Below are 18472 nucleotides of genomic sequence, written 5' to 3' on the forward strand. Positions count from 1 at the left end.
AGTAAGCCTGTTTAACCCATCATTCAAACAAGGGAAATAAAAGAGATGAAGGGCTTTGGCAATTTTTTTCATGGAAGTGGATTCCAATGATGGTGCCTGCTGTAACTAAGATCTGGGTGTCCCTCCAGCCAATGTAGCAACGATGCTTTGGGAAGCCACAATGCCATCCTCAGCTGTGGCTATGAGATAAGGACGCTGCCTAATAAGAGCAGTTCTAGGAGAAACACAAATGAGATTACTTGAAGAAGACCTTAGGTGTGCCAAAACCTAGGCTGACTTTTTTGTCTTGGCCTGTCACAGCTGGGAAGGCTTAAGCATGTGCATCACATAATTTAAAAAGGAGGTTGCAGAACAAGATTTTCAAGGACAACGTCAATAAAATGACACAAGTGTTGGACTTGCAGAAAGAGCCCAAAGAACTAAACCTATTAAAAAACTGGCACATTACAAATTTGCACTCTGTTCAGCAATTTGGCAGAATCTGTTTATGACAGATTTCATGTTGGGGATTGAGTCCAAAAACGACTCCTCCCCTAATTATGAACTGAATCCCTCTCCCATTACCCCTTTTTCTTTTCTTTTCTTTTTTTTTTTTTTTTTTTGAATAATAATAAAACCAAAACAAAACTAAGTGAAACAAAATAAAACCACTTTGTTTTGACTTGCAAAGAAGTATGAAGGATAATGAAGGGCAAGGGTGTGAGTCTCCCCACCAGGATATGTTACCAACTGGAAAATTTGGAGAGAAGAGTGAATGTGGGATTTGAGGCACCAAGCTGGTGGAATCTGAGTGTGTTACAAAGGTCTCCAAAGGGGAGCCAGGCATCCCATGCAAGAGTAGCCCTGCTGGTTGGTGACCAGCTTGCATTGGCATTGGTGCTGTGGCAGATGCTCATTTAAACTTCACCCTAAAACTTGCTGGAAGAAAACTTACAGCAGTAGGTAGGGGAAGATGAAAGGAATAAAACAGGAAAAATTAGTAGATGGATTGGAGACTGGAACAAACTGGCTATGGTACAAAAGCATTTGAATTGTCAATGTGTAGCTAATGGTTCTTGGTCCCAGCTCTCCCTTTGGCTGCCATCATTTTTATTTTTGGGTCATTATAACATAATACATCTGACAGTTACCAAGTTTCCCTTTGCTCTTTCATAGCTAATTGATTTTTGGTTTTGCATATATAGCAATACTTTGACCAAATTGTTTTTGGATTACACAGGAAAGTGGGAAAAAATTGACAGTGTGAGCTACCCATTGCTTCATCTTGGAAACAGTTTACCAAGAAAAGTTCTTTCCAAAGCCTAGTCTAAAACTGACTTTGTATGTTAGGAGATTCTTGATTGCCATGACAGAAGTGAATTTTCTTTTACATATAACTGTATCATTATAGTTTGATGTGAGAGTTGAAATAAGAGCACTGACTTTGGAGAGTCCCTTAATTTAGACAAATTGCAGCAGCAACTTTGGATCAACTGCAAAAGTATAATCCAAAATATCAGCACAATTTTCAAAAGACTCCATGTAAAGTGGAAACTCTAGTCCAGGATTTTTCATACATTTTCCATAGAAATTTCCTGCTTGAATTTTCCCACACGAAATGATGTTTTAACTTACATGGTACCAATACTTTTCCTCAAAAATACTTTCTTTATATTTATTTAATGTTGTCATTTAATTTAATGATCAATGCCAGATACAGAGCCTAAAATCTAGCAAGAATAGTGAATATGAGGCATTGTAACTAGGAATCTTTGAGGTACCAACTTAGCAAACTCATATTAAAAGATAAATTGGAATATACACAATTATGCAGAATATTGAACCATATTGCTATAATGTAGTAATATATTTTCATGGGTATTAGTTGCAAAATATTACAGATAAATAATTGTGTGTATTGTGAAGTAAACAATATAGCATAAAAACAAAACAAAAGCATGAAATAAAAATGTATTCCAAAAGAAATTTTCAGTACTTACTGTTCAAATAGGACTCCATTGGTTGCATTTTCAAAAGGTATAATTTGTGATGACCTTTCCTAAGATCTAATGTACAATAAGGTAATGTATTCTTTATATTGAACTGCTAGCTGATGTTACATGTGGTAGTTTATTATGAACCTCTCCAAATTTTTGGTTGGTTTGGACAAAGGAGTGGCTTATGGAGTTCCTATCCTCTCATTCATTTTCATGGGATAGCAATAGAAATATCAGAGGTGTGAATTACAGGTTTGAACAACTGCATGTACCAGTTTTCTGTTTATCCAGACCATTTCAGTAATCCTGGGAGTTATTGAAAATATTTGTCCCAGAAAGACTCAGTGAGAAGTGAAAGTCTAGGAGGAGCTGTGGGAAGAAGAGGACCAAGACCTACCATTATCAGGAATGGTTAATGCTGAGGAAAAAGCAGATGGAGATTGACCTGGGAGAAAAACACTGATATGTTTTATTTGCTTTAGGAAGGGTGAAATTGCTGCTAGGTGAGTTAATCAAAATTACCTCCAATCCTATCAGTGCAATGCCAGCTCCGAGGAATGGTCAATTAACTATGGATGTTGCCTACTATTGATCATTTTGGTATGAAATTCCCAGCTACCTGGGAGTGCACAGGGCTGTGTTTGGGTAAGGTGTTCACCATCATTCCCACTGCCCCATGTGATCGTGGATTAATTAATCTAGTTTACAGGGTCAAACATCTCAGTGCAATGAAAGCTTTGTGATAGTTTCATAATGCAAATGAAAAAGCTGTTGATTTCAGAAGCCAAGAGCTAACAAGTGCTACTGGTGACTGAGTCAGGTTGTTGTAATCTTTACTTTGAAGATATGCTGGAGTTCTCCAAGGTTAATGAAGCACTTGTGGGAAAGCTTTTCTTCAGACTTTAGCTCTGTTTTATTCTTGATAGAACCATTAACTTCTACACTAACCTTTCTACTTGTTACTATTACACACATTCTGCCACTAAAGGTTTATATTGATTTTTGCCAGGGAGCCTTTATAAATTGTAGGTTTAAGTACATGGGGTTTTTGGTTCTGTTAGCATTGGGTGGGATACAGACAGACCATGATTAATTTGTAGATTTTAATTTATTTTAGATATATGTTACAGCTACTTTGGCAACACCATTGTCATTAGATTATGTTTCTTGAATTATTTGCTCTAATTATTCCAGATATCTTTTTAATTGTTATAGTTTCCAGTTAAGAAAGTACAATTTACATGGTATGATGAATAGTGTTAGCAAAATACATTGAAATACTGGAAATTCTTCTGATCCTTCCAAATTTAGGACCTCATCAATGAAGAATGGTGTCAATGGAGCAGAGAACCAACAGTTCCTGCCCTCTGGAATTTAGCCATGCATTAGAAAATTCTGTATTCTCCTTTTAGCATTTTAATCTCCTACATCTTCATTTTGTTTATGAAGTTTTTGTATTAAGATTCCAAAGAAACTTATTTCTTTTCCTTTGGTAAAAGAAACTATGGTAAATAAATTATAAAAAAAATTAGGATTAATCCTAAATTTTACAGGTTTAAAAATTATTATTCTAGTTAAATTTTGTCTTTTTGTTTGCCAGTTTTTATATACCATTGTGCTGATTTTGCATGGCTTGTTTTTTGGTAGAGGGGAGTGGGGAGGGCACAGATATAGCTTCTGTGAGAACTTGCTGAAAACTTCCATCATGCCCAGCAGAGCCAATGGCTGATGGCTCTGAAGATGGACATGCTGCTGGTCAAGGCTGGGCCAATTACAAACAGCTGTAACACCTCTGTGATGACAAATTTAAGAAAATCTAAACAAAGTAGCACATAGTTTTAGTTCCAGCCATGGAGGAAAAGGAGGTGAGAGAACCTGTGAGGGAAACAACGTAGGGACACTGAGCTCAATGGAAAAGGAGGGGCAGGAGGTGCTCCAGGGTCCAGAGCAGAGATTCCTCTGCAGCCGTGCCCCTGCATCCTGTGGGGATCCATGGGGGATGCAGGGATGCATGGGGAAGGCAAAGATCCACCCACAGCCCATGGGGATCCATGGGGGATGCAGAGATTCCCCCACAGCCCATGGGGATCCATGGGGGATGTAGAGATTCCCCCACAGCCCATGGGGATCCATGGGGGATGTAGAGATTCCCCCACAGCCCATGGGGAAGGTGCCCACACTGGAGCAGGTGGATGCCTGGAGGAGGCTGTGACCCCGTGGCAGACCCAGGGCAGAGAGGAGGCCCTTTCTCCCAGGCTGGAGCAGCCTGTCCTTGGAGGACTTCACCCTATGGAAGAGTTACCCACACCACAGCAGTTTTGGGAGTATTGTCTGCCCACAGGAGGGACTCAAGGTGCAGTAGTTTTGGGAGGATTGCCACTTGTGAGAGTGGAGCCATGCTGGGGAAGTTCAGGAAGAGGTATCTCTTGTGGGAAGGGACCCCATGGTGCTGCGGGGGCAGGACAACTCTCCCTGAGCAGAAGAAAATCTGGGGTGATGAACTGACCAAACCCCCACCTCACTGTCTCCCTGTGCTGCTGGTGAGAGTGAGGGAGGAACTGGGGGGGAAAAGATGTTTTTAAAGGCTTAGTTTACTTCTTATTATGCTCCTTGTGATTTTATTTATAATAAACTTACTTTATACTTCTAACTTGAGCCTGTTTTGCCTTTGGAGTGTTTTCTCCTGGTCTCCATCTGAACTAATGTATCTTCAGTTTAAATTTTTTTTTGTCCTCTGCCCAGCTGTAGCAGGAGAGGGTGAGTGAGCAGCTGTCATGAGTGTCTGGTGTTTGGCCAGTGCCAAGACACATGTAGTTGGTTTTCCTTCTTGATTTCCTTCAGTCCATGGCTTATTTCCATTTCATCTCTACTTGAAACACTGGAGCACTACAGCTATAAATATTTGGTGAGTGAAATGTTGGTTTTATCTGACATTTTGAGTCAAAGCTGCTTTTTCTGGTTTTGCTGTTTTTGTGGTTCTATTTTCCAAACAGAAAATAATGCTCTAATCAGCGCCAATTTGTTGTTGGCAAATAAAAAAATAAATCAGGGAATAGAGCTTTTCCTCTATTTCCTCTATTTTCTGATGACTGTTTTTTTGACCTCAGTGTAGGCAGTCAGTGAAAGCAGACTGTGGGTCAAGTATATTAGGCTGGTTGGAACTCTTGTGCTTTGCAAAATTACTTGTAGTTTTCCTCCACGGGGATTTTACATCAAGGCAGTTATTTCAACACCATTGTTTTTACAATGGATGGTAATAAAAGCTCGGATATTTCCCTGTTTGATTAGGGAAGAAACACATATGCCCAGTCCTGGGACCTGAGCATGTTACTACAATGAAGACACTTGAAAATTACTTTCCATTTTAAGAATTACTAATAAAAGAATTCTTTGCATTATGGGTCAAATTTCTATCTGTGTATTCAGGCTTGACTGCCTTGATTTGATTGCTCTATACATTTCAGAAATCATTGTAGCTTTGAACAAGATTTGCTTTCAATAAGACATTATTCACGTCTGCCCAAGAATTAGGCTTTGAGAGATTTGTACTAATATTTTCTATTATGTTGGTCAACAGGGTGGCATTCTCTGAGTTTCACTTTGATATTCAGATTCAAATATTCACAACAAAAATATGAATGTCTCATGATTGCAGCTGTGCAAATAGCAAGGGATTACACCAACTTTGAAGTTGGATTCTGTTCTTATATTTTTTATTATTCATTTCCCTGTGAACAGTAATGGCAGAAATGTGGGGAACTTGCTAAAACTGACAGAAAATAACACATATTCATGCTAGAAGTATTTACCATGGGAAACAGCTCCTATGCAACAGTGTATGTACGAAACCAGTCCTGTGCTAGAGCCTCAGGACAGCTGCCTGCCACTAATATGTATTTAATAAATTGAAATGGACAAATGGGTACCACTACATCAATGCACTTTTTGACTGCTTAAAGCAGCCAGAGTTTCATTCAGTACAGGAGGAATACCTGTACTGGAATCTCACTGAATCCTTCAGAAGCAACATTCCATGCATTATTCTGTGGTATCAATGTAGTGGAAAAAAAATTTAAAGTAAACATTTGCTGTAAGCAGAAAAAAAAGCCTAGCATTCAGCAATTTAGGTCATGATCCCCAAGTCAGAAGGAAAAAAGTTTTTGGTTTGTTTTTTTGGTTTTTTTAAAATCTTGTGTTTGTGAACATTGCCAGAATATGAGAGTGGCTGGATAATTGAGTGGGAAAAAAGGTTAATGTATCCTAATTAAATTACCTGACCTTCTACTTACCTCTTCCAAAAAAAAAAAAAAAAAAACTCAAGCCAAACAAACAAATAAAAAATATTTTCTTAATTCAGTTACTCATTCAGCAAATGCATCACATAGAGGATTAAATATATGGGAAGAAAACGACCCCATTAACTTGAAAAATACACTCAGATATAATACTTTAGGTGTGTAAAGGCAGTCCACAGGCAAGAATTTGTCAACAGATAATATTTGCTGGGCAATTTTGAGTAGGAAATAGAGTCTTGAAATTGATGCCATTTACAAGCAAGCTATGAACAAAGACTTGAATAAATTTAATTAATATATTAATAACAAAAAATATTTCTGCCTTCCTCAAACTAGCCAAAATTTAGCTCAAAGGAAGATCACATTTACTTAAAGGATTATAAACGACAGAATAACTTTTCAGCAAACTGGAACAGAATAAAAAAGCATGAGGCCTTAAAATAGTGTAATAGTTCACAGTGAGCATTTCAGCAGCTGTATAAATAAAACCGCCATCCTAGTGAAGAGAGTGAAAGAGAATTCAGCAAAGGATATTTTCAAGAAGTAAGACAATTCCATATTGCTAAAGTGGAAACCAGTTTTGCATGAACTTGTGAGGAAGGAAGTTTTCTTAGACGTACCCCACCCCACAAACTTCTTTGTGCACACCAAAGCAATGTGAAATATATCACAAGTAAATGTCTAAACCACAGATTTCAACTCTGCCCAGGAACAGACAAGGGCAAAATATGATTCCAAGCTAAGCAATTTTCTCTAAGCAGAAAGCCACTTTCTTTTAATGGGAAAATAATTGGGTTCAAATTAGAAAATAAAAGCTCTGCAGATATATGCATACATAAGAATAAATATGTTTATATTTTAATATGATGCCACTCATTATTCATTATATACTGGACAACATTTGAGCTTCTCTCTAAGCTGTTCTCTATGTATGTTGTACCTTCCAAGCTCTTCAGTAGTAATGCTTTTCCTCCCACCAAGATGCATCATCATACACCATATAAAATATAGTCCTGTGAACACACATAGCAGAAGGTAATGCTTCAAAATTGGAGTCTAGTGAATCATACCTACAATTCTTCTAGAGACTAAGTGGAACTAATTAGGATATAATCTTTTTCAGCTGAAATTCCCAAATTTTGCCCCCAAATAAATAGGTATTTTTGCTTCTAGGTAAGTTTGTTATGTGTTTTTAGATCTCTTTTTATATTTAGCTATTTAAACACTGGATTATTGCAAAGTCAGAGGTGAAAAGAAATTTTGACTTCTACTACTCCAGATCCTTATAAGAAATTTTACACAGGCTGTGAAGTCATGAAAAATGTCTTTTTGCATAAATATTTTCAAAAATGCACGATATAAATTTTGAATATAAATAGAGGTAACAAAATATTCAGGAGGAATGGTAATGTGGATAAAAAGAACTCCTTTGAGCCTCTTTTCAACTACAGTGGAGAATTTTTAATACAGTTAATTCTTCTTGAGTCCTCCAAACACAACCATGAGGTTCTAATATATAATAATGTCTAAAAGCAGAAAAAAAGGTACAAAACTGAAATGTGAAACTCCATATATAACAGATGAAAAAATTGGAAAACCTTAATCGAAATTAGAGATAAAATGGATAGGCAAATTATTTCTGTGCTATTACCCTAAAACACTACAGCAAAAACATTACTTTAATTAATTTGTAACTCATCTAACATTTACGTATTCTAACTTAGAATTCCAGTGTCACTTAAGATGTTACATACATCATCATTTTTACATTTTTCATACAGATTCCTGAATAACTACTAAAATAATAAAAGTATGTGGTTTCCAATGCACTCAGTCCAGGAGAATGCCAGGCTCCAACACTCAGTCCCAAACACATCAGTCAGGAAAATTTCTATCTGCCACTCACATGCCAGGCTTCGTGCAGCAAAGTGCTGCTCCTGCTACCTGAGCTTCAACACGGCTATTCCTTTAACTCGCCTTTTGCCAAAAGATTTAATTTTCATGCAAAAAGCCTGAACTGCACACCTGGAGCATGCTCACCATCAGCACTGCAGCAGCATGAACTTTGAGTAATCTGAGTGGTAGGGCAGTCCCCTTGTGCAGGGATTAGAGAGCTCTACCCTGTGGAGGATTGTACAAAACCATCACAACGCGGCCGCGCAATCCCCAGAAGACGAGCGCTGATTTCATAAAAATCACTACGCTCAGGAACTGGCACCAGTGCTGACAGACTTGGCAGAGAGGCCAAAGATTCAATTGACCTAAAGACTAAACTGCTTTTTCTTCCAGTGGAAATGCTCCCTTTAGATCAGGGCTGAGATACATTTAGCGTGGGAATGGTTCTCTGTGACACAAAGCTCTTCCCTATAAAAATAGTCTTTAAAAAAAAAAAAAAAAAAGAAGAGCAGCAAAAGCTGGCTTAAGAAACAAATGTGACTAAGCCAGATTCTTTTTTCATCCCATTCATTATTCTAAGACACACACACACACAGATATACATGCACACGTTTAAATACAAACTGACTGAAAACTAACATAGCTAATTTTGACCGAAATTATAATTGTGTATCTGATTTCCTTCTAAACACAAAGCACCTGAGTATATTGACAACATGCAAGAACAATTCTGTTCTCAGCCATGCCACCTTAACTCTGGAGAAACCCCACAGATGTCAATGAAATGGTATTGGATTTGTAATGGAGTGAGAACAGAATGTTGCCCAGCATATATTTTTTTTTTTTTTAGTATATTTTATTTTAAGCAAAACATACAGAAGAAATCTTCCTTTGCTCTCCTGGTATCAATCAATGACCATTGCTCTGTTAATGTATTACAATAAAATATCTCAACGGTGCATTGAGCTGGTTGACTGTAATATATCAGCAGATCAATGGCTTGCAAAAAGAGAATGGTCAAATGCAAGACAACTTCTCCAATTAGATAATTGTCAAAGATTTCACACACTGAATTCATAATGACTTAAAAGAAATGAGTCAGAAGTGTTAACTAACTGGAGATCTCACAGCATATTTCCAACTGTTATCCTTCCTTCTTGTTCCCCCATTATCAAAACCTAAGACAATATCTATTTAATAAATTTAAGGATGCTTGTATTAAGATTTGGATACTGCAGCTTGGTTCCTACTTGCTGTTAAGAGACTTCTCCCCACTGATAAAACAAAACAAAACAAAAGCAACCAAGAGAGAAATTAGCAACACAGAGAATTGGAGGTCTGCAGCCCACATCCTCACTGAAGGAAGTTTTCAGCCCTTTTGTAAGTCCTGGGTTACTTGCAGGATTCATTAATTTCCAGAATAATCCTGTGGCACCTTAAAGGGAGCCAGGTCACTGCAGCATCAATTCTTTCTAACAGTGTTTCCCTTTGTCTGAAATATCTTTCAGGTCTGTAATCATACTTACACATGGACCTGATGGTATTTACAGAGGAGACATGTACATATTTCTTTCTATGCAAGTGGACATCTGAACACACAAAACAAGAAGCTGTCCTAACATGTGTGATTTCTTCCTCCTCCCAAAAATGTAAATCCTTCTTATGGATGAAATTGTTTCTATAAAAAAAAAAAAAAAAAAAACCTGCTCAAATTTAAAAGCCAGAGCTAAAAGCCTTGCTCTGCATGCAGTTGTTCTACTGCAAAGAATTTTTTATTCATACATCCCTTTTTTTCATTGACATCATATATTTCTGTAATGGTGCATAATTAAGCATTGACAAATCTAAATCAATAAACATCTTCATTGGTTGGGGTGGCATCAGCACTTAGAAGTTCTGCCTATAGAGAAGCCCTGGGGTCTCAAAGATCAGATTATATATTTCAAGCTATTGATATTTCTGATTTGTTCCTATCTCAGAATATAATAAAGATAACCTCTCTGCTTTGCTTTGTTTCTGTGTTGGGTTTTTTTATCTCATTGAGAAGGAAGAAGAATAAACAAAAACCAAAACCAGCCAACCAGAAAAGCACTTAAGCTAAACAGTTAGAGCAGTTCAGTGCAGTCTTCCTGAGTAATAGACATTTTTAGAATGAGATCTCTGTGTAACAGAAGTGTAAGGTGATGACTTATCAAAGATCTAACAAAAGTGGAAAATTGGGCTTTCCCATGTGCAGTGACTCACCAGATGGAGCTATCCAGACAGCTGTATTTACCTGGCAGTGAATGGAGCGTGCTACAAAAAATGCTCCATGATCTTAAAGGGTTTTCTTTTTCCAGCCTCAATTATTTAATGATTCTATGAATCTGTATTGTGCCTTCTTTTAAGCAAATTGAATCTATCTCCAGTAAAGTTCATTTTTTTTAATCCAAACTTGTGCTTGAAGTACACAAGCAAACAATAATCCCTAGTGCCAAAGTATTACAGACTTCATCTAATTACTCAAAGCTCAGAGATATCTTAATTGAGATTTGATTTTTTCCGTTAATGGTTACATATGCTGCAACAAAACCCAAGCAATGCATGATATAAAATTACTCTTCAACATGGTATTTCTGTTTCTACTCAAAACAAGAAATTGCAAAACGTACATAAAAAACTAAGCATAACAAACAAAAATATTTTCCCATTACTCAAAACAGGTAAAACACCAGAAAATATCAAAGACCTGAGATGATCTAATTGAGCACAGGTGTACTATAAGGTCAGAAATATTGAAAGTTAAAATAGTCCATGCAATTTTAATCAGTATCTCCCATTTGTTTACTTTAGGATATGCTCTATTATTATCACCAACTATAATCGTAGAATTTAATAACTGAATCTTAATAATTTGCATTTTTCAATGCTAAGTAATCTCAAAGGATTTTCCAAATAATTAATTCATCTTTACATCATACTTGTAAACTGAAATGAAACACTGTCTTGCCATTCTATGTGGAAGAAATAAACCGAGTTCTTATAGGAAGTTAACACTGGGACTAGTTTCTATTTCTCAAATTCTGCTTACTGAAACTCAGACTACGAGTAATATCAAATTAATGCAATATAAAATATGGTGACAGTCTTAGAATTGCATGTGTCGGATCTGGTACAATCCAGAAGCACATGAAAGGAATTTATAATACACTGCTTGTCATACAACACAGCCTATCTCAGAGAAGTGCTAAGAAAACTTGTATGTTATTACCATTCAGTATCTGACAAATTGTATGTGATTCCTTAATGACTCCTGAAGGCTTCAGATCTTTAGTCACAACAAAGTCAAAGAGAAGTAGGGATGTCATCAAAGTCATAGGCAGCCTTAAATAACTTGTGGACTGCCAGCAGATCCTGGGGTTGCCTAAAGCAAGCAAGTTTAGTTTGCTAACATGTGTTAACAAAATGTAACATCCCAAGCAATTGTCTCTCACGGACAGCAATAGAAACACTAACCACAACAACACTAAACTTCCAAAAGTTTGAGCTTCTAACACCAATTTACTCCTAATATTTAAATAAATAAGGTCTTAAATACATAATTGTTTGCTTTTAAAGGCACATACCTACAAAAGAATGTTTCATTTATACAGTGTAAGGGTCGCATAGCTTTCTGTCATTTGAGGGCTATGAGGGGTGAGACAACTCGCCTAGAGCAGCAGCTGTGCAAAGCACACAATGAACACTTCCAGCCATGGAGGGCACGTGTCAGGATCCACCTGCCCTGCTCATAGGAGCACTGTGCACTCCCACAGGGATCCACAACATCTCAGCACAAGGGGAAACACTACTGTGCTACAAGGATGCTCACCACCACAGAGGCTCAATGTGTTTGCTGCAATGTGGTGCTGTGCCAAAACTCTCACCACCTTTCCCACTCAGTGATGCTCCCACTCAGGCAGTGACTTGTTCATGTCAGAGTGTGGCTGCACTGGACATGCCACGAAGTCTGAACTACACATCAACTTCACCTCTACCTGTAGGATTAAAACTAAAACCAAACCACCAAGATAAAGAAAACCCCCAGACAAGTTTTTGTTTTGTTTTTTTTTCAGCATTACAAGACAGCTAGGCCAAATCCTACTCTCTTTAAGCAGTAGGATTCTGACAGTTACTTCTGACAGTTACTCCAGCATGACTGAGAGTAGAAATCAGGTTATTATTGTAGCCTTTGACAGAAAACGTTGTTAAAGTGATGTTGTCTTCAGAGTCTTTCATGAAATCTGTAAACATGTTTAACATTTTGAATGGGAAATATGGCTTGTCAATCTATATTGACTCAGTGAAAAGAAAAGCCCAATATATTAAGCCTAGATCCTTCAGGCATTTATTTTCTCTAATGATTAAATTTAAAATATCATTTCATCCTTTCCCAAATCAATCATGTTAATCATAAGAACTCAAAGTGAATGTTTGCATTGCATTTGTCTTCTGGTTTAATTCTTTTGGACATTGCTTGACCTAGTAGCATTCAGTATGGAAAAACATAGCATAGGTACTGCTGCCAAATTAAGACCACTAATTTACTAATCAGAAGTTACCAAGTTCTTTAATTAAAGTCCTCTAGGGATTTGAATTAACATCCATCCCATTGAATAAGACCACCATCTTTTCTGAAATAGGAAGATTAGCAAAAAGTGTACCATGGTTATGCTCTGTGGAGATAAACCCTTGTCCTATAATCTAACAGTGTTTATAGCCCACACAAGGATGCTATTAGTCTCTCAGAGGACTCCCTTATGGACCATGTGTACAATGGACCAGGAAAACACAAGATAAACTCTATGGGGAATTTAGGATGCAGAAAGAAGTCAAAACTGTTTCTGTGTGGCTGCTCTTTCTCTGTGCTAAATCCTTCTTTCTAAGCTCAATCTGTATGTGGGCAGAGAAGTGGTCACTCCAAATCTGAATGTCATTGTGGCTTTGACCTTAATTCCTAAACTAAAGGATGAAAGCACAATGATTGCAATACTATTCTGGCTTCATAGTTTATTACTATAAAGCACATATTAGCATACTATAGTCATTAGTGGATAATTTTTTAAGTAAATGAGAAAAAACTATTCAAGAAAGTAGAAGCAATACCCTGTAATACATATGAATTTTCATATGAGAAATAAGAGAATCATGAATGAGAAACAGAAATACAAAAATGAATAGTTTGTACAATCCAATAGTTTAGAAAATATTCAAAAGTACAGTAAGATATATAAAATTCCACTATTGTGAATAAGGTAATCAGGTTTTGATGCTAACTACTTGGTTTGATATCCATTAACCTTAATACAGAGATAAACAAATGTTAAAAAATGTGTTGCTTGTTGACATCCACACAGTCTTGTGTGACAAAGTCAAGCTTTAATAAGTTAGTGCTAAAAGTCAGCCAGAAGTACAGGATCATAATAGGACTTAGGTTTTGAAATCTTTCTCTTATCAATTGGTGTCTAACGATACCCCTCGGTTTACTTCCAGAAATATTCTCTGACTCTCCAGAAATGTAGCCAGCTCCTAAACTCAAAGGTCTCAGGCCCTCAACCCCATCCCAGCCACACTGAAAAAAAGTGTGTGGGAGTGTGAATTCTCAGAAAAACAGAACTGCAATTTCCCACTCAGCTTTAAAGGTAAGAACAATGACATTTAGAGAGTCCTATTTGATGTGGAATTTCCAGCTGCATGAATTGATCAAGGTGCTGAAGGGGACAATCATGTGGCCTCTGTGCCTCTGTCCTGTGCAGGGTGGTGCTCGACCCTGCATGCCCACTGGACTTTTCATGGAAACTCCTTCTAAGCCTTTAACCCTGAAAGAGAGCTTGGATGTACCTTGCTCAGAATAATTAAAGTTTATTCTCTGGACAAATTAATGCTACTGATCACAAAATCACTGGCAGAAATTTATATGCAGGCATTATTTGTCCAACACTTGTGCAGTGCCAAAAAGCCTGTAAAAAAAATAAAACCCACGACAGATTTGAAAGGATGAAGAGCTACTTTTGCTAAGTAGCTGTTTGTTAATTCGGTCTGAGTTGGTCCTTGTTGAAAAAGGTCCAAAAATTAATGAAGCTGCTCCACATGACGTCCCCTAAGTTCTCTCATATGGGACATACTAACACTTCACACAGTTTTCCTGCTGCTTTACTGATACAGGGCCAGACTCTGGGCTAGGTGTGTCTCTGGACAGCTTCTCAGTGATGGCAATGATTTAAGTGAAGGTTATAACTGAAAACCAATTTGCACTCAATTTTACTTGCAAATGAACAAAAAGAAAAAACCCCAAGAGAGTAGCTGGAAAAAACAACAAACTCCCACAAAACCAAACAAAAAAAACCCCAATAATAAAAAAAAAAAAAACAAAAACCAAATAATCAAAGCTAAACTGCAACAAACAACCCAATTAAAAAGAAACAAAAACAAACCAACAAAAACAAAAAAAAAAAAACAACAAAAACAAACAAAAAAAAACCAGACCAAAAACCCCAACCCAAACCAGCCTACTCACATACAGAGTTCAGAGGGTTCAGAGCCAGTCCAGTGCAGTCACACAGATGGGGAAGGGCTGTCCAGACAGAGCAGTTTTGTTCCCAGAGTGGTTGGACTGTTCCTCCAACACTGTGAATTAAATCTTCAAAGGAACATCTAGCCATGTCAGTCCTCATGTAAAGAACTTAATACTGCCAGCATTCCCTTACTTCAGCAAATAACAAGAATCTATATCTTTCAAATAGATAGCAAGATAAGACATGCCTTTTTAATCCCCACTGTAGGAAGAATTTAATCAATAAAACCTCCAGTTTTGATCTACAGCCAGCCAGCCCATATATCAGGGTACACATTGCCTGCAAAAAAACCATGCTAAGCCTCTGTTTGAGGGTCAGTCTTATTGTTTAACTTACCAGAATTTTAAGACTGCTTTCATGGCATATTTAATACCCTGTAACAACCCAAACTCAAGGCTCAATGGCAACTTGTTAAAGATTTCTGAACCAGCACAAATAAGGGTGGGGTGTTTGTTTTGTCATATAATTAAATTTTAATTCAGAATTTCCTAGCAGCTAACTTAAATGGATAGTCATGAGAAGTGTGTTAGTATCTAGTCAGCTGCCAGTAAACTCTCATTTCAGTAACACACAGAAACATTTCCACACCTATTTTCTAGTCCTTTAACAAGAAGCACGTGTCTACATTCCCCAGGTTCAGTGCAAATGAAGGATAAAAAAATAAAATAGCCATATTTTACATCTGAAAAGGCATTTCTGGTGCTAGATGCTCCTGACAGGCACCAAGACCTTGGTGCAACAAGGCACAATTGATGAATTGATCTTCCCCTAGATTTGATCTTCACCCAGACAGCAGAAGAGGTAGAGGACAACAGAGAAATGAAGGAGTGGGACCTGAGGTCTAAGAACTCTGATAAGCAATATAAGATCAAGTTAGACACTGCTTATATGGCAATTAAAATTATTGGTTTCCTAAGTTATTTCCATATATTTTGCTCCAAGATTGCCTACTTACAGGGCATTCCTTTACTATCCTTCACCAAAAGCAAAAGAGACACTGGGGAATTTGGGCTGTGGACTCCAGTTGCTCATCCTTTTCACAGAAGAAAACCAAATCTGAAGGTACACCAATTTGGCTCAGAAATAAAGTGAACATGTGTAGCAATGAAGTATGGGACAGTAGGACTGTAGTCAATTTCTCCATCATCCATAGTCTTTTTATCAGAAAATATCTATAGCTCACAGTGACACTGCTGTGACGGCAGAATGCCAAGTAAGGCTTGGTGGCTCCTGATCTGAAACACACATCAGATGCTCACCAAATTATATCATGTGAGTTTCAAAACATTGGTGAAACTTACCACATAAGTATCCAACATAATTAGCCACATTGCCATAAACCAGCCTTCTGCCCCACAGCAATGCTAACCCTGAAAACATGATAAAAAAGTTACTTTATGTTCTATGTATCCAGAGAGCTTGGACATTTTAATTGTTCACAGATTTATTAAACCTATTTTCTTAAATTTGCCTTCTATGCAGGTCTCAGCCTGCCTTGCAAAACAAACAGAATTTGAAGAAAATGTCCTCAATAGTTAAGGCTGCAGATTGAAAATCAGCATAGAACTAAAGGAAAGCAGACTTAAAACAGCTAGCCAAAATGACCAAAAAACCCAAGAATTTATGAGGGCCTGTGAATAGCAAAAAATAATAGATGCAGGTTTTCTGGCTTTAATTAAACTGGATGCTAGCAGACTGAATATATAGAGATAATTTATGTTGTAAGTAGCATTTGAGATCAGACAAATTTAATTTAATTTTGCAAAAACACTAGTAAAGTATTCTCACTTGATTTATTGTGTGCAAAGGTTCCCTCCTTCCCTCCATAGCCACACAGACAAAGGAATGGCTATCTGCACACAGACAGATCTTACCTGCAAAAGTTCCCTGGAACACCCTGCAGTAAATTCAGAAGCTTTAACCCTGGACCCTTGTCCTTCCATCTGGAAAAAAACCATTCTAACACCTATCAGTAGAATTAAAGTTTGCATCCTGTCTTTTTAAGTTTTCCAGCTACTGGAGGAGATCATGGTTACTGATGCTTGAGTAGCAACAATTTTATTTGAACACGAGCAATATTTGTAGATGATGCATCCTAGAAGTTCTGAAACTTGCCCAGTGCATATGTATTTGTCTATTAAAATGCACCAATTTTCAGGGCTGACCAAAGTAACCTATAACACACAGCAACAATATAGATCATTTTAGGACAGAAAGTGAAGAATAGCTCTTCCAATTAATGCCAGATAGGGAAATTCATTACATAAGATGTAATTACTTCAACTGGAATTTTTCCAGAAGCTGGAGTTCAGCCAGCTCACTAGTTTAATATTAAATGCTAAAAAATAATAAAAAATATTAGTAAAAAAAAAATCCTAATGGTATCCAAACCAGAGAATAAGTTTTTTTCTTGTTGATTATGTGTTATCCAGTCAATACAGAGCAACTGTGATACCCCAAATAAGTTTTCTCTGGGACCCCAAGTTAGAAAAAAGGGGGGGCAAGGAAAATTATGAACTCTTTTCTGAGGTGCATTTATTTATGCTAATCTCCTAGTTAAACATATGACACTTGTGATTTTTATTACAGATTTGGAAAAATTATCTACCTTTCACAAAGTTTCAGGTGACTTTAAAAATGATCAAACAAACACAAAATAAAAGTAGAGAACTGATAATTTAAATGTGCACAATTGTGCATGTTTATATGTGCACCAGTTTGGATGAACTACTTGTACATTTCATGCAAATGAAACTACTGTCATTAGTTGTGACAATCATCAGGACTTCCAGAATTTCCCAAGGATTTTCTCAGTTCTCCTCAGGAAGACTCCCATTTAAATCCTCGAGAATATCTTCACTCCCAAGTACACTACAAACTAAATCTAGTTAGTTAATGTGAGAGCAGCAGAGCTCATGAAGACTGTTTCCCAAATCCCCACTCAATATATCCAAGTCCTCCTCTATACTACTTCCAACCTCCCTCTACTCCTTCATTCTTGTTCAAAATGAGGACAGAGCACAGAACCTCCCTCCTGGATTTCCTAATTACTGAACAGGGAAGAGGCAGCACAAGAGCTATATTTCTGCTGCTTGGCCAGCCAGCACATGTCTGCTCCCAAAAAGAAAATAACACGAGCTCACCACGTACTCTTCCTTGCAGCAGGAGCCTTAATTTGCATCACCTTTTCCTCTTGCTGGTAGCCAGTTTCCACAAAATTGGTAGAGCTCCCACAGTAAACTTTGGTTGAAATTAACTAAAAGACTCTAAAGTTATTTGGAGCAGGCTGCCAGACAAACAGCATGAGAGCATAACTTGTGTTTCCTTAAGAAGGCAAGCTAAAAAAGGAAACTATTAATAATTATTATTTCCGTACACCAAGTTCTTGACTAAGGCCTACAAATACTACTGGTTTACTTAAACAGAAAATTTGCCTAACAGAAGGAACAACAGTAGATGAAATGAAGTGAAACACAGCTTGCATTAATTAACAACAGAGCTCACTATTCACAGAGGAAGTTGCCATAAGTATACAGACCCAGAGCCAAATTTTTGCTAAAGCTGAGTTCTCATTTGCTAAGGACACCAAGACAAGACAGACATCTTCAGAAATACCCAAAAAGTTAGCAATCTCTATTTAGGTATCAGCAGAAATACTGGGAGCTTTAAAAAAAAAAAAAAACAAACAACAAAAAAAAACCCAAACAAACAA

The 18472-nt window shown here is 37.2% G+C and overlaps 1 long non-coding RNA gene across 1 annotated transcript in view; it reads right to left on the reverse strand.

Moving 5' to 3' along the window:
- Positions 1-6252: 6252 nt before the first annotated feature.
- LOC110472996 (uncharacterized) overlaps positions 6253-18472 on the reverse strand; it is a 165184-nt gene continuing 152964 nt past the window's right edge. The window contains exon 7 of the long non-coding RNA XR_002465798.4: positions 6253-7284. This is a non-coding gene — a long non-coding RNA (uncharacterized LOC110472996). The remainder of the gene's footprint in view (positions 7285-18472) is intronic.

The sequence above is a fragment of the Lonchura striata genome, chromosome 1A (assembly GCF_050655825.1).
Source record: "Lonchura striata isolate lonStrDom1 chromosome 1A, ASM5065582v1, whole genome shotgun sequence".
Classification (NCBI taxonomy): domain Eukaryota; kingdom Metazoa; phylum Chordata; class Aves; order Passeriformes; family Estrildidae; genus Lonchura; species Lonchura striata.